The 17503-nt window shown below is 41.8% G+C and overlaps 1 protein-coding gene across 11 annotated transcripts in view; it reads left to right on the top strand.

The window, feature by feature from the left end:
- Ptk2 (protein tyrosine kinase 2) overlaps nt 1-17503 on the top strand; it is a 248044-nt gene that overhangs the window by 47316 nt on the left and 183225 nt on the right. For 10 of the 11 annotated variants that reach the window (XM_069991474.1, XM_069991473.1, XM_069991471.1 and 7 more), the window contains one exon: nt 13872-14066. The gene's annotated coding sequence lies outside the window, so the exon portion shown is untranslated. The remainder of the gene's footprint in view (nt 1-13871; nt 14067-17503) is intronic. The other variant, XM_069991475.1, reaches the window with a different exon arrangement.

Genomic DNA, 17503 nt, shown 5'->3' with positions numbered 1-17503 from the left:
TTAATTTAATTATCTTTATATGTTTTCAAAGTATGATAGCACTTTTCTGTCAAAGAGATTTATTATACTTGCCTGTTAAAAAACAGTATAGATTGTTAAGGTGAATGTTACCATGAAAATAGCCCACAAGTTATATTTCAGAACTGAAAATAGTGAACTTTTATAGATGTCTTGTGTTTAGGCAGTATAAAGAAGTCTCAGGCTCAGTTTATGTATTTCTTGACACAGATCTGATATCAGCTCTTTCTGTAGTCTAGATTCCTGTCAGTGGGAAATCATAAGGCTGTAGTTTGGATCATGTGGTAGTTAATGTTGAGATATTACTATTTGTGTGTGTGTGTGTGTGTGTGTGTGTGTGTGTGTGTGTTTTAAGAGTACAGAACTTAAGCAGGGAAAGTGTTTTTTTTTTTTTTTTTGTCGGCTGCGGGGCTTGAACTCCGGGCCTGGGCACTGTCCCTCAGCTCTTCAGCTCAAGGCGAGCGCTCTACCACTTGAGCTACAGCGCCACTTCCGGTTTTCTGGTGGTTTATTGGAGATAGGAGTCTCACGGTCTCTCTTGCCCGGGCTGGCTTTGAACCGCAATCCTCAGATCTCAGCCTCCTGAGTAGCTAGGATTACAGGCGTGAGCCACCAGCGCCCGGCCAGGGAAAGTGTTTTTGTGTCCTCCCCCACCCCCTGTCTTGGGGCTTGAACTCTGGGCCTGGACACTGTCCCTCAGCTCTTCAGCTCAAGGCTAGCACTCTACCACTTGAGCCACAAAGCCACTTCTGGTTTTCTGGTGGTTTATTGGAGATCAGAGTCTCATAGACTTTTCCTGCCTAGGCTGGCATTGAACTGTGATCCTCAGATCTCAGCCTCCTGAGTAGCTAGGATTACAGGTGTGAGCCACTGGGTGCCTGGTGGGAGAGTGTATTTTTAGAAAGAGAAAAATAATGAGGTTGGCCTTATACTTCCAATTCAAATTATATATATATATATATATATATATATATATATATATATATATATATCTTGATTTTTGCACATGTATCTTATATTTGTCGGTCATGGGGCTTGAACTCTGGGCCTGGGCGCTGTCCCTCAGCTCTTCAGCTCAAGGCAAGTGCTCTACCACTTGAGCCACAGTGCCATTTCTGGTTTTCTGGTGGTTCATTAGAGATAAAGAGTCTCATGGACTTTTCCTGCCTGGGCTGGCTTTGAAGCATGATCCTCAGATCTCAGCCTCCTGAGTGGCTAGGATTGCAGGCGTGAGTCACCAGGTGCCCAGCTAAAATCTTGTTCTTAATATTAGCATATTTATCTAGTTGCTTATCAGTATATATATATAAAGCTAGGTATAGTTTGGGAATATAGTTTAATCATTACCACTAACACTAGACCTCTGAATACATTTAAATTTAGTTTGTTTTTCTTGGTACTATTTTTATGAGAATTAAAAACAGGGCTTTGTGTGTGCTTGCATGTGTGCTGGTCCTGGGGTTTGAACTCAGGGCCTGGGTTCTATCTTTCTCTGTGCTTTTTCACTCAAGACTAGTGCTCTACCACTTGAGCTATAGGTCAACTTCTGGCTTTTTGGTTGTTAACTGGAGATGAGAGTCTCATGAACTTTTCTGCCCAGGCCAGATTTTGAATTGATCCTCAGATATCAGTCCCCGAAGAAAGTAGGATAACAGCATGAGCCCACCACCGCCCAGCTCAGTTCATTTTTAGTTATTTTTGAAAACAATCCTCCCCTCCCCCCATAGGATATCATCACATCTAGGATAGTCTAATTAATGTGTTTTACAGTCACTTTTCTCTTCTCTGAGATAATTCCATTCTGGATTTACTTGGTTTGCTTTGCTTTTAACTCATTTGCAGTAAGAATTTCTTTTTTTTCCTTCCTTCCTTCCTTCCTTCCTTCCTTCCTTCCTTCCTTCCTTCCTTCCTTCCTTCCTTCCTTCCTTTTCTTTCCTTTCCTTCCTTTCCTTCCTTTCCTTCCTTTCCTTCCTTCCTTCCTTCCTTCCTTCCTTCCTTCCTTCCTTCCTTCCTTCCTTCCTTCCTTTCTTTCCTTCTTTCCTTCTTTCCTTCTTTCGTCAGTTGTAGGTCTTGGTCTTGAACTCTGGGCCTGGGCACTGTCCTTCAGCTCAAGGCTAGCACTCTACCACTTGAGCCACAGTGCCACTTCTAGTTTTCTAGTGGTTTATTGGAGAAAAGAGTCTCATGGACTTTCCTTCCCAGGCTGGCTTTGAACCATGATCCACAGATCTCAGCCTCCTGAGTAGCTAGGATTACAGTGTGAGCCACTGGTGTTCAGCCAGCAGTAAGAATTTCTTACACCATAGATAGGCCAATAAATTTGTGTTCCTGCTTTGGACAATAGTTCTCTATGCCTACTAAAATTAAACATACGGAGATTGTGATCTGGTAGTTCCATTCCCAAGTGTATGTGTTGCAGAAAAAATGTGCATATGTGTCCAGGGTCCAAGCCTTTGAGAGTGGCTCACACTACATATGGGTTTTCTCCCCATTACCCTATAGAGCTACTTGTTAATATTTACCATCTAGATCTGCATGTGTATATTTGTTTTTGCACACATACACTAATGTGTTCAGGTTGACAGGTAGTAGGTACTCCCTTAATCATGCTCAGATGAATGATTAGAAGATTAATGTTTTTAGTCTCGCTTTGAATAATTGGGAATAGTTGTAGTTAGTAGGACAGAGGTTTATGAATTTTATTAGCCAAGAATTTATATAACAAACACACTTCTTACTTGCTAAAGTAAGAAGCAGAAAGTATCATTTTATGTAATTTGGAATTTGAGTTGGCTTCAGCTGTGCCTTAGGGTACTAACATGTTTGCTTTTCCTTTTTCTCCTCCCTGGGACATTTATATTGGAAAAACTTTCCATTCCCTGAGACCTAGGGATTAATGCACGTGTTAGTAGGTCTGTCCACTTCTAAAGTGTGTAGTGGGCATGAGAGGTATGCTGTAATGACACCCACTGTTGGAACACTCTAATAAAAGTGAGGTGCTGCCACTAGACAGAAAAATGATGCCAGATAGGCCTCCCTGTAGGACTGTCAGGTTATACAGGGTATCAGTTCTGTGCCTCATGTTTCTACTCTGAGGAAAAGAAAATTCCTTGACTATAGCATGTTCCCTTTCTATGGATAGTGCTTAAGGACACGAGGCTGCTTTGTTGGAGGTCACACTACATGTTGAAAAACTGCTTCTGAATAAAATTGTCTAGGAAACGTGGGTTTTCAGTTATGCAAGTAACTTACTTTAAATGTTAGTCTAAATTAAGCACTTGCATTTGAAAGAGATTATCATTGCAGCTTACATTAGCAATTGTCATTGTTAAGAAAAGTAGAACTTTTGCCCAAGAAGACCTAGGTATCAGTATTTGGTTTGAGGGTGACAATACAGGTAATTATTAAAAACCAGTAAAAAGAAAAACATTCTAAAGACAGTTGTTTTTAGAAGTGAACTTTACATGTAGAAAATAGAAGTAATTTTCTAACAGATGGTCTGAACATTTCACCAATATGGCTGCAGAGACTGAACAAGCAGAGGCATGAAAATGCTATGTGTTTAAACTGGGTAGCCATTCGGCTAGGAGGCTGAAAGAATGCCCCTTTCCATGGTAGTTACAGAGCCCTTAAGTCTTTGGGCCATTATGAGATCCTGGGCCTTTGCTTTTGGGAGCTTGAGCAGAGTGATGGTCAGAGAAGCTAGGAGGATGGTGCACCTGATGATAATGCTGGTTCTGGTTTGGGAAGCGAGTAAGAATGTGATGAGGTGAGTGTGTGTGTGTGGGCAGGGTACTGAGGTTTAAACTCTGGGCCTTGTGTTTGCTGGGCTAACACTGTATCACTTGAGCCATGCCTCCAGTCCTGCTTTTTAAAAAAATTAATTTACTTTATTGTTATTATAGAGGTGATGTACAGAGGGATTACAATTATATGAGTCAAGTAATTAGTACATTTCCTTTTGTACAGTGTCTTTTGTTCCCTCATTCTGTCTTAGTACTTTCCTCCCATCTCTACCCATGAGTTGTGCAGTTTACTTCCATCAGTATACAGTGAGCTACACTGCTGCACTTTTTCACCTTTTCCCCTAGTGTTCTGTACCCTCCCCACAATCCTTCCAAGATGTACACCTGAATATATCATACATAAGGTAAAGAAGACAGAATCATCAAAACCCAAAAACTATAAAGAAAGGAGAAAGAAAAAAAAGTCTCGGGCTGGGAAGGTGGCTCAGTGGTAGAGCGCTTGCCTTGCATGCATGAAGCCCTGGGTTCGATTCCTCAGCACCACATAAGCAAAAAGCAAAAAGCCAGAAGTGGAGCTGTGGCTCAAGTGATAGAGTGCTAGCCTTGAGCTGAAGAGCTGAGGGACAGCGCCCAGGCCCAGAGTTCAAGTCCCAGTCTCCTTTCCTGAGACGGGATTGAAGGCGGCCTGTTGGGCTGAAAAAAAAAAAAAGAAAAGAAAAAAAAGTCTCTTGTTTCCATATCTTGGAGTTTCAGTATGTGAAATATTTTATATAAATACAAAAAGCACTTTAGGCATTGTGCCTTTGTTTTTCTAGCAGTTTTAGGTACATCATGAAGTTATTTACTTGGGCTGTTTGTTTTCTTTATGTGTGTTTGCATAGAGCTATAAACTTTCAGCACTGCTTTTACTGTATCCTAGGTGTTCTCTTGTGATGTGTTTTCATTTTCATTGAATTATAAGAACTTTCTAATTTCTTAGGTGACCCAGGTGTTCTTCGGTAGTGTGTTATTCGGTCTCCATGTGTTTGAATGTTTCCTACAATATGTTTGTTGTTGAGAACTAGTTTGATTACACTGTGGTCAGGTGGGAAGCAAGGAGTTATCTCAGTATTTGCTTAGTCTTTGTGTGTCCTGTGATGTGATCAATTTTGGAGAATGTGGCTACTGAGGAGAATGTGAATGGGGTGGTTGTTGTGTGGAATGCTCTGTAGATACTGTTAAGACCACTTGGGTTATGGTGTCATTTAGTCCAGAGGCTTCTTTGCTTATCTTTTGTTTGGTTGACCTGTCCTTTGATCAGAGTGGAGTTGTTGTGTTGGGGGTCTATAATGTTTCGTAAGTCCAAAAGTGTTTAACATATTTAGGTGCTCCATTGTTTGGTGCACAGATATTGACCACTGTGATTTCCTCTTCATGAATCATTCCCTCCTGTCTCTTTGTACTGATTTTAATGAAAAATCTATTTTGTCAGATACGAATATGGTTACTCTTGCCTTCTTGCAGGATGCATTTGCGTGAAAGATCTTTTTCCATCTCTTCACTTGGAATCTGTTTTTATCATTGCCTGTGAGATGGGTCTCTTGGAGACAAAAAAATGGATGGATCTTGTTTTTTGACCCAATCTGCTTCTTTAGGTCTTTTGATTGGAGAATTGAGCCTGTTCATGTTTAGGGTTATAATAGAGAGACATGTTAGGTTTCCTGCCATTTGCTTTTGATTCTGTATTTTGCTTCTTTTCTCTTCCTGTGCTTACGAGTCTTCTAGTGATTTTTGTCTAATGTGTTTCCTTGACTTTTGTTTCTTTCAGAATATATGCTTCCTCTTAGTATTCTTTGTAATGCTGGCTTAGTGTTCATCAGTTCCTTTAATTTTTGATTGTCAGGGAAGGTTTTAGTTTTCACTCTCAATTGTGAATGATAGCTTCGCTGAGTACACCAGTTTTGGTTGGCTGTTGTTGATCTTCAGGACTTGAATTATACTGTTCCAGGCTCTCTTTGCATTGAGAGTTTGTGTGAAGAGATCTGCATTGATTCTGGTCTTCCTTCTGTTACAATACAACTCCTTTTTTTATTTTGTTGCATTTAAAATTAATTACTTGGTTTTTAAGTCAGTGTTTTCACTGTGATGTGTCTAGAAGTATGTCTTCTTGGATCCTGTCTACTGGGAGTTCTGTATGCCTCTGTGAGGTGGGTGAGCTTTTCTCTCTTGAGACTGGGAAAGTTTTGTTATTCTTTTATTGAATATGTTTTCAATGCCTTTAGTTTTTTTTTTTTTTTTTTTTTTTAACTTTTTTCTTTGTTGGTTGTGGGGCTTGAACTCTGGGCCTGGGTGCTTTCCTTAGCTCTTCAGCTCAAGGCTAGCGGTATACCATTTGAGCCACAGCGCCACTTCCGGTTTTCTTGTGGTTAATTGGAAATAAGAGTTTCATAGACTTTCCTGCCTTGGCTGGCTATGAACTGATCCTCAGATCTCAGACTCCTGAGTAGCTAGGATTTCAGGCGTGAGCCACCTGCGCTTGGCTAAGCCTTTAGCTTTGAATTCTTTCCCCTCATTGATCCTATGTATAAATTTGATCTTTTGGTTGAATGCCAATTCTTGGATTTCCCTTTAGTATGTTCTGAGTGTTTTTCCATGCCTTTGATTTTTTTTGTTCTGATTCCTCTGTTTTATCCTCAACTCCTGATACTCTGTTTCCTATTTCACATACTCTGTTGCCTAGGCATTCAACTTTTTTTTTTTTTTTTTTTTTTTGGTGAACTCAGGGCCTGGGCACTCTCTGAGCTGCTTTTGCTCAAGGCTAGTGTTCTACCACTTGAGGCATAGTGCCACTTCCAGTTTTTTCTGTTTATGTGTGCTGAGGAATTGAACCCAGGGACTGACTCATGCATGTGAGGCAAGCACTCTACCACTGAGCCACATTTAGGCCTGGTGGTAGGTTCCCATTACATGGCGCAGAGCAATCTAGTGTCCTGGTCTAGTTCTGGGGTAGGTGAATTCTGGGCTGGTGTCTATTTCTAGAGAGGTCGGGATCAGAGCTCCAGTGCCAGGCTCTTGTTTGAGCCAGTTCCTGGCTGATGGGCACCGTTGTGAAAGTTTTCTGCCTCTGGGCTGCGGTCTTTTATTGCTGATGTGTGTAGCTGTCTGTGCTGGGTGGGGTCCCGGTGTTGTGCAGTCCTACTTTTTGCTAGTTATTTTGGAGATGGAGTCTGTTGAACTTATCTGCCTAGTCTAGTGTTGAACTCAGTTACCCCAATCTCATCCCGTTGAGTAGCTAGAATTACAGATGTGAGGTAACAGTACCCAACTAAGATTTTTTTTTTGGGGGGGAGGTCGGGGAGAAGAAGTGATATATTTTCAGTTAGTTATAATTTTATTTTTAAGATGATGTTAAATAAGATTAGAACAAGAGGTTGTTAGATTTCTTTTCTGTCATATTTCTTTTAAGAATTTTATTTGTTTGGAGATCTTAGTAGATTTTTAAAATTTCTTTCCCGTGATGGGTGTCAAATGCAGGGCCTCACATGTGCTGTGCCACTGAGTTATACCCTATTCAGGTTTTATTTTTCTTGAAAAAAAATTACACTGCCACACAACTCGCCCAGATTATACTGTGAGACAATTTGGGAACCTTTCTGTCACGCTCAAAAGAAGGGCCATGCCATGAGCAGTTGTCTGTTACCTCTTAGGCCTAGGAAACCACTAATCTACTTTGTCTTGTTACAGATTTGTCTGTTCTGGATATTTCACATAAAAGCAGTCATATATGTATCTGACTTCATACACATAGCATATTATTTTCAGTGTTCATGTTGTGTGTGTATTTTATTCCTTCTTACTGCTGAGTAAGATTGGACAATAAATACTCTATATTTGCTTTTAGGACTTGCCAAAACCATGTCTGTTTTTTTCTGGCCTCTGGCAGCAGTTTTCTTTCTTTCTTTCTTTTTTTTTTGGTCGGTCGTGGGGCTTGAACTCTGGGGCCTGGGTGCTGTCCCTCAGCTCTTCAGCTCAAGGCGAGCGCTCTACCACTTGAGCTACAGCACCACTTCCGGTTTTCTGGTGGTTTATTAGAGATAGGAGTCTCACAGTCTTTGCTGCCCGGGCTGGCTTTGAACTTCGATCCTCAGATCTCAGCCTCCTGAGTAGCTAGGATTACAGGCGTGAGCCACCAGCGCCCAGCTTGGCAGCAGTTTTCTGTGGATAGCAGAACCCAGATTCTCAGCCTCTCTCTTATTCCTAGGACTGACAAGTGAATACCAAAGGCAAAAGTTGTCTGCAGAATATCCTGCAGTTCTTCATTTTCAGAACTTTTAGCACCTCTTCTCACTGCCTTAGCAGCTCTCTGCTGCCTTCCGGCAGATGACTTGTATTTTAATCACTTTACTAGTTTTTCCAGAGGAAGTGCTGTTCTACTGCCAGCTGTTACTTGAATTCAGAAATCTCAAATCTATTTTTTTTCCAAATCTATTCTTTTTTAAATATAGTTAGGGGTGAAGTTTTGGTTGGAGGAAGGTCTTTTTAAAAAATAAGACAGTTATGGGCTGGGAAGATGGCTCAGTGGTAGAGCGCGCTTGCCTTGCATGCCTGAGGCTCTGGGTTCGATTCCTCAGCACCACATAAGCAAAAAGAAAAAAGCCGGAGTGGCGCTGTGGCTCAAGTGGTAGAGCGCTAGCCTTGAGCTGAAGAGCTGAGGGACAGCGCCCAGGCCCAGAGTTCAGGCCCCACGTCCGGACCCAAAAAAAAAAAAAAAGACAGTTATTTACAAACCCTTCTCTCTTTTGTCATCTGCCTTGCTTTGATATGTGTGTACCTGGTGTCCTGATGTGTTGCTGTGTCCTGGTGTGTTACTGGTGTGAATTGTAGTTGTTGTTTTTAGTTACTCTTCTTGGGCAGAGTAACTGGATGAATGTGTGATATTGGCTGTATCACACCTATCTGTGGTCAACCACTGATTTTTACTAACATATTTATAATTTTTTGTTGTTGGTTGTGAGCTTGACCTGTGGACCTGGGCTCTGTCCCTGAACTCTTCAGCTCAAGGCAAGCACTCTACCACTTGAACCACTATTCCACTTTCGGTTTTCTGGTGGTTCATTGGAGATATGAGTCTCATGGACTTTGCTTGCCTGGGCTGGCTTTGAACTGTGATCCTCAGATCTTAGCCTCCTGAGTAGCTAGGATTATAGCGTAGCGTTTCTTATTTAAAGTCCATACTTACTAATCCAAGAGAGAGAGAGAGAGAGAGAGAGAGAGAGAGAGAGAGAGAGAGAGAGAGAGAGAGAGAGAGAGAGAGTGTATTTCATGGTCGGAATGTTTTGGGATCACCACCTAAGTAGGTGATGACGTATGGGTGTAGACTGAGGTGAGGTTGAGGAGGATGAGGCTAATGGGGGCTGGGACAAGGGTGAGGCATTTATATTAGAAGTACACCCTTGAGAGGTCACCCAGAAACTTGTTCAATACAAATAACAGTTTAATACTGCTTCTTCTCCCTCCCCTCTCTCCCCCTTTCTTCCTGGCCCTTGATCTCAGGGCCTGGGTACTCTCTGAGTTTTGTTGCTCAAGGCTGATCCTCCATCATTTGAATTATAACTCCACTTCTTTTTTCTGGTTCATTGGAGATAGGGCTCATGGACTTTCCTGCCTGAGCTGGCTTCTAACAGTGACACTCAGAGCCCTACCTCCTGAGTACCTAGGATTACAGGCATGAACCACTGATGCACAGCTAGTACTATATTCTTTAAAAATAAATGATGGAAATGAGTGGCGATGAGTAGGATTATTCATCTGCCTTTTTGTCTCTTGCTCCAGTGCACAACACTACTGATTTTGTCTTCTACTTATTTTGGGCTTGATTTGCTCACCTGTTTCTGTTTTATGAAGGTCAAAACAGAGTCGTTTCTATTTTTATTATATAATCACTTAAAGTTATAAAGTTTCCCTTAAAGTACTCTTTCAGGTGCATAATAAAGATACTAATGGTATATACTTGCTATTTTCCCCCAAGCATTTTCTAATTTCTCTTTGAAATTGTTATTTGGCTTAGGATTATTTAGAAAGGTGTTTCACTTTTAAACACTAGTAACTTGACTCCATATTGTTTTAACATAGTTACTTTTTGTGTTCATTTATTGTTCTTATTTATTTATTTATTTATTTTTTATTTTTGGGTCCGATTGTGGGGCCTGAACTCTGGGCCTGAGCGCTGTCCTTCAACTCTTCAGCTCAAGGCTAGTGCTCTACCACTTGAGCCATAGCGCCACTTCTGGCTTTTTTCTTTTTGCTTATGTGGTGCTAAGGAATCGAACCCAGGGCCTCAGGCATGCAAGGCAAGCGCTCTACCACTGAGCCACCTTCCCAGCCCATCATTTATTGTTTTTAACAGAAAGTACAACTACATGGCACAAAATTCAAGTAAGTATGTGCTAAGTCACACCTCCTACCTCTCTTAAGCTGTATTTTTTTCCCCACTAAATTTTTTCTAGATGGAATTTCTATTCTTAATTGTGTAATCTCCTAAAGATGGTTTCTTCTTATGCAAAAGCAAGAACAGATGTAGTTTCTTTTGCTTTACATTAGCATACCACTGTGTACACTCTTCTGTACTTTTTTTTTTTTGCTGGTCGTGGGGCCTGAACTCTAGGCCTGGGCGCTGTCCCTCAGCTCTTCAGCTCAAAGCTAGTGCTCTACCACTTGAGCCACAGCGCCACTTCCAGCTTTTTTCTTTTTGCTTATGTGGTGCTGAGGAATCGAACCCAGGTCCTCATGCATGCAAGGCAAGCACTCTACCACTGAGCCACCTTCCCAGCCCCCTCTTCTATACTTTTTTTTTTTTTTTTGGTTCCGGTTGTGGGGCCTGAACTCTGGGCCCGGGCACTGTCCCTCAGCTCTTCAGCTCAAGGCTAGCGCTCTACCACTTGAGCCACAGCGCCACTTCCGGCTTTTTTCTTTTTGCTTATGTGGTGCTGAGGAATCGAACCCAGGGCCTCATTCATGCAAGGCAAGCGCTCTACCACTGAGCCACCTTCCCAGCCCCTATGCTTTTTTTTTTTTTTTTAATACTTAACATTTTATCTTAAAAATGCCAGGGGCTGCCTAGCATACATGAAGTCCTAGGTTCCATCTCCACTGTAATAAATACATTCATACATAAAAGAAAACTTGGATTTTTGAGCCGGGAGCTAACTGATCTGTAAATATGTTTATCTTTTCATTAATATTTCCAATGTCAGTGAAAAAAACTTTTTTAGAAAACACCACTTTTTATTTATTGCTTTTGTATTAATTTGATATTCTAAACTTTCTTTTATCCTTCTTGTTGAACATCCAGGTGGTTCCTATTCCTTAGTATTAAAAATAATCTATGAGGGCTGGGAAGGTGGCTCAGTGGTAGAGCGTTTGCCTCGCATGCTCAAGGCCCTGGGTTCGATTCCTCAGTACCACATAAGCAAAAAGAAAAAAAAAAGCTGGAAGTGGGCTCTGTGGCTCAAGTGGTAGAGCGCTAGCCTTGAGCTGAAGAGCTGAGCGACAGCGCCCAGGCCCAGAGTTCAGGCCCCACGACCGGACCCCCCAAAAAAAAATAACCTATGAATTATTCAAGATTCAAACTGTCTTAAACCTTTAAGATGATTTGTTGGAGGTTTATTAGGTGGCTCTACCATAATCTTAAAGGAGTGTTTCTGAGGGGTAGGGATCTGATATCTGTGCTTGCTTTGTGTCAGTTGTGAACTGCTTAGGGGCCAGAACTCTGTGCTAATTGTTTTGGGTCCCTGGTACCCAAGGGTATAACTTCAAAGCCTCTTCAGCCTCGTAGTATTTTCATTGTTTCCTGCCTTGGTACAGCACAATTACTGTTCATTATTTCCTGCTTATAAGGCAAAAAAAAAAAAAAAATCATGGTGATGACGTGGAAAAATAAGCTGGATTTCTCTGCTCCTGAAGTTCAAAACTTGTTTTTTGAGCAGTGTTAATTTTTTTTTGCCAGTTGTGGGGATTGAACTCTGGACCTGGGCACTGTCTCTCAGCTCTTCAGCTCAAAGCTCGTGCTACAGAGCCACTTCTGGCTTTTTCAGCTTATGTGGTACTGAGGAATCGAACCCCGGGCCTCATGCATGCAAGGCAAGCACTCTACCACTGAGCCACCTTCCCAGGCCTGAGCAGTGTTAATTCTAAATGAGCTACTTGTTTGCCTTTTTGTTGTTGTTGTTGTTCATTTTTTGGTACTGGGGTTTGAACTTGGGGCCTTGAACTCGCTAGGCTGGCATTTTGCTGCTTGAGTCAAGCCTCCAGACCTACTATTTGATGGTTATTTTAGAGATGAAGGCTCTCACACTTTTCAGCCTGGATTTGACCTGCTATCCTCCAGGTCTCAGCCTCCTGAGTAGCTAGGATTATAGAAATGAGCCACCAGTGTCCAGCTTGCTTGCCTTTTGATATTTAAATTATGTTTAATATAAGCAAAACCTCTCTTTTAAAACATGTACAGATAGGTTGAAGCCTTGGTAAGTTTGGGTCATTGCTCTGCCTCTAGCACTAGGAAATGTTTAAAATGTATGCAGCACCATCTTACAGATATTTGTCCTTTTAAAAATCAGTGAAAAATTGGGGCTGGGAAGGTGGCTCAGTGGTAGAGCGCTTGCCTTGCATGCATGAGGCCCTGGGTTCGATTCCTCAGCATCACATTAAACAGGAAAAAAACCCCTGAAGGTGGCGCTGTGGCTCAAGTGGTAGAGTGCTAACCTTGAGCTGAAGAGCTGAGGGACAGCGCTCAGGCCCACGACCAGACACCCCCCCCCCAAAAAACAAAAAAACAAAAAACAACAGTGAAAATTAACTTCCCAAAATTTTGTGGTGGAATTTAGCTTTGATCTCCTATGTGGCAAAGCAAAAATAAGAAGTAAGCCAGGCCCTGGTGGCTCATGCCTGTAATCGTAGCTACTCAGGAGACTGAGATCTGAGGATCACAGTTCAAAGCCAGCCTGGCAGGAAAGTCCATGAGACTCTTATATCCAGTAAACCATCAGAAAACCAGAAGTGGCGCTATAGCTCAAGTGGTAGAGTGCTCACCTTGATCTGAAGAGCTGAGGGATAGTTCCCAGGCCCAGAGTTCAAGCCCCACGACCAACAACAACAACAACAACAAAGAAGTGGTCGTTAATTAGAGTCTGTGGGGAAAAAAACTACTATATACTATATTACTAATACTCCATTAAGTATTCTTAGTCTGTGTAGGTTAGTGATAAGAAGCTTTTGTTTTGTTTTGTTTTGGTCTTGAGCCTGGAACTGTGGGCCTGGGACTGTATCTGAGCTTTTGTGCTCAAGGCTAGTGATCTATCACTTGACACACAGTTCTATTTCCAGCTTTTTACTGGTTAAGAATTTCTTGGGGGGCTGGGAAGGTGGCTCAGTGTTAGAGTGCTTGCCTTGCATGCATGAGGCCCTGGGTTCGATTTCTCAGCATCACATAAGCAAAAAGAAAAAAGCTGGAAGTGGCGCTGTGGCTCAAGTGGTAGAGTGCTAGCCTTGAGCTGAAGAGCTGAGGGACAGTGCCCAGGCCCAGAGTTCAGGCCCCATGACTGGATCCCCCCCCCCCCCCCCAAAAAAAAAAAAAAAAAGTAAGAATTTCTTGGATTTTCCTGCTTAGACCTGCTTTGAAACTCAGTCCTCAGATCTGAGCCTCCTTATTAGTAGCCAGGATTATAGGTATGAGCCTCTGGCTCCAGTTTTCTTCTTGCCCCTTACTCCCCTCCCCCTCCTCTTCCCCGTGGAGTTAGTAATCCTAGCTACTCAGAAGGCTGAGATACGGAGATCAGAGCCAGCCTGGGCAGGATTTCCATGAGACTTTTATCTCTAATTAAGCACCAGAAAATCCAGAAGTGGAACTGTGACTCAAGTGGTTAATGTTAGCCTTGAGCAGAACAGTTCAGGAATAGGACCCAGGCCCTGAATTCAAGCCCCAGGATCTGCACAGGAAAAAAAATATGGAGCAAAGTTTTGTGGTTGGTCATGGTCAGTACTTGGAAAGGGCTGGGGTTGTCATTGTTCTTGTGTTACAAATACAGCAGTTGTGGGTCTGACTAGTGAAATGATTTTTTCTTTGTCCCACAGGTAACTGAACTTCTTTTCATCTTCCAGTCACAATTCAGTGCCTTCTCCAGCCTCCCACCCCCGAAATCCTCCAGCATTTCTGAAGGGAGGTATAGTAATTGTTACAAAACTCTACAAGACGCGTGAATAGTGACAAAACTGCCACCTTTGGGAGTTTGTTGTACTGTGAGACCTGTTTGTTTGCTTTCAGAAAAGGTGATTATATCCTTAATTATGAATTATGACTAACACTATCTTAACTGTTATCAAGACATAGTTTTTGTTGATTGACTAACATTTTCCTAAAAATTACGTGTTCTTATAGTGGAAGCAGAGAGACACAATGGCAGAAGCGCATGCAGGAAGTTAGCTTGCTATAGGATACCAAATGTTCCAAAGTTAGTGTGTGATTAGGAGTCATTAATTGGCATTACTATATTATAAAAATGTTCAAGTTACTTAAACCTGTAATTCAGGATTAAAGCCAATTTAGAACTGTTAAAGGAATTAGAGTTATACATGTGTGATATGAACAGTACTTTTTATTTGTATTCCTCCTATTGGCTGACATAAAAGCATTTGTCAGTATTTTGCTGTTCCAAGAAGTATTACCTTTGTGTTTGGGATTAAGGCAAACAGAAGAGTGTAGCTATATGAGAAATGGGAAAGTGATTATATTTTTATGAACTACTCTTAGTGACCTTTATAAGCAATTTATTTCTTAGTTGTTGATTCCTGATGACCTTCACATTTAAGGTTAGGTTTCTGTAGGTAAGCCAGATGGGGCAAAATTCTGTATAGCATTTGAAGGGGTTTCAAGTTCTCCATTCTTAATGATCTTGCTCTCAGCATTGTTTACTAGTCTAATGATTTTTTTTTTAAAAACAAATGTGTTTTTACACTCTGTTTTGTAGTGGAAAGTCTAGGAGTCTGAACATACTACAGTTTTGTGACTTTTTAAAAATTATTAAATTAGTTGAGGGGGGATTTCAGAGACCCATGAGGAGGGACAGGCAGTTTAGAGGCCTTGAGGTAGGCAAAGAATAGGAGGGAAGGCTGTGTGATGGTTGGAAGCCAGGATACTAGGGGTTATGAGAAGAAGAGGCTGAGATGTGGGTGTAGAGAAAAGAGCTATGTCATGGAGGGCCTGGCTGACCATTCTGAGTGTATTGGTACCTGTTGTGGGGATGTTTGGGTACTGTTGTGGAGATCTGAGCAGAGGAATAAAGTAGTATGACTGCTGTTATGTTATCAGTACAACGGCCAAGCTGAGGATAGAAACAGAGAAAGCAGGCTGGAGATACTAGAAGTACGCAGATACTGTGTTCTAAGGTTAGGATCATCGGTTTTGCTGATACTGCATTGAGGTAGAGAGAGACAGAAGGTGAGTAGAGCATTAGGTGTGAGGCCTCAACAAATGATAATACCTTTCTTGTGAATTTTAATTGAATGAGTTTGCTTGTTGAGTAGGACCTACAGTTGCTTTTAATTAGGGTTATATGAATGAAACATTTGATTTGAAGATTAAAGGAATGGTATAGTGAATTTCACAATAGAGATCTCTTCAAAAAATTTAGATTTTTTTTCTTACTGTGGTCTGTTTCTGCTTAAGATTTACTGGGTTAGGAACTTAGAAACAAAATTTGTTTTTAATATTTAGCAAGAACAAAATAAGAGTAATCATATCACCAGCCAGTTAGTACTCTGGCGCGTTGCTTGACTTCTGTCAAGTTTCCTCTTCTGTCAAAGAGGGAGGCAACTACTTTTTTGGGATTGTGTGACTGATTAAAGGCAGTTACTATAGGTATATCTTGTATACAATTACTCTATTAGGGTATAGATTATTCCTTTTAATTGCTGGCAGTATCCTCTTCATCCTTTTCTGTTCTCCCTAGCTGTTGTCTGCTCCTGGTTCTCCGTGGCCTGATGGTTCCTCTGCTCAGTTTTCTCTAGCTCTGCTTCAGTCCTAGTGAGCACTTAGTGCCCTACCATCAATTTCTTTACTCTTTGGGCTGTAGGAATCAATGTCCTTTCCATCTTGCTTTTCCATACCCTCAAGATCTTGCACATTAGGAGGCAAGATGTTTGGATTGAATAAACTATGAGTTATTGGAAAGGTGGCAATAAAAGTCTGATCCACAGATTGAAGTCAGAAACTGCCTCTTCCCCTTCCCATTCCTTTTCTCAAGGCTGTCCTTGTTTCCTTGCTTACTGTTAGTTCCTTAGCTACTTTGCCTGTGCCATTTCCTGCTCAGGTTGTCCTAAGGTGGTCTGGCTCAGAAATGCTCTGTGAGCAGAGTGGGAGGGCTGATGTGGTGCAGAGACCCTGGCTGAGCATGTGGATTCTTCCTCCCAGCAGAACCCTCTATCCAGAATTCGTGTTCTTACTGAGGGTCATTCAGGTTTTGGTCTGGCTTATAAGATGGGGCAATTAGATGCAATCAGCTGCCTTAGGATGCAGAACATAGCAGATGACTAGTAGAGGTAGTTTATTTTGTTCACCTTTGGAGAGCCATAATAAATTCCAGATAGATCCAGCTATAGTTCCCAGTAGTTGGCTTGGATTACTTGTGCAGCTGTTGGTCTGTGGTCTAGGTTAAATTCCACACTGCACCCCTGGGGTGAAGCAGGTGGCTACCTTGCTTGGTGTGTTACTCCTTTGAGGAAGATAATAGTCCTTCATTGTCCTGTCTCTCTTCAGTAATGGTAGAGCCAGGGATGCTTTCTGTGAGTTCTGATTGCTCTGTTTGTGTGCCTTTGGTCTTCTACCCCAATTGGTAGTGTTGCTTGGAGTCAGAGCCTGTGCTTGGGAAAACTGCATTTTCAGTGAAGCTCAGATATCCCTGGAGCTCTGTCACTGGAGCCTGGAAGACAAAGGCATCTATCAGCAAGGGTAGAGCTGGACCTGAGGCAAATAGTCCTGGCATTGTTGGGTACAAACCGATCTCTTTACTCTCAGCCTTTGTTCAGGTCTTTTTTGTTTGTTTGTATGTCAGTTGTGGGGCTTGAACTCTGAGCCTGGGCACTATCCCTCAGCTTCTCAGCTCTTCAGCTCAAGGCGAATGCTCTACCATTTGAGTCACAGAGCCACTTCCTGTTTTCTGGTGGTTTATTAGAGATAAGAAGAGTCTCATGGACTTTCTTGCCCAGGCTGACTTTGAACCATGATCCTCAGATCTCAGCCTCCTGAGTAGCTAGTAATACAAGCATAAGCCACCAGTGCCTTGCTTGTTCAGGTCTTATATTCAAAAGTTAGTGAAATTGGGGCTGGTAATGTGGCTTAATGGTAGAGTGCTTGCCTAGTATGCATGAAGCCCTGGGTTCCATTCCTTAGCACCATGTAAACAGAAAAAGCCAGAAGTGGCATTGTAGCTTATGTGGTAGAGTACTAGTCTCAGCGACAGTGCCCTGAGTTCAAGCTCCAGGAGTGGCAAAAAAAAAAAAAAAGTTAGTGAATTAATAAATAGAGCTTTTCCTTTTGCACACAGATAAGGGAAGTTCTCAAGTTATGTTTAGGTTATTGGTTTGTACAGCTAACAAAATCAACCATCTATTAGGAGAGCTGTAATTATATTGAACTTCAGTGTGTATTATATATGATCAAATAACTAGGCACCAGGAGCCTAGTTACTTACTCTCATGCTAAAATGGGA

Source organism: Dipodomys merriami, unplaced genomic scaffold (genome assembly GCF_024711535.1).
Source record: "Dipodomys merriami isolate MVZ:Mamm:240054 unplaced genomic scaffold, mDipMer1.0.p SCAF_4, whole genome shotgun sequence".
NCBI lineage: Eukaryota > Metazoa > Chordata > Mammalia > Rodentia > Heteromyidae > Dipodomys > Dipodomys merriami.
This window is presented reverse-complemented; position numbering and strand designations above follow the sequence as displayed.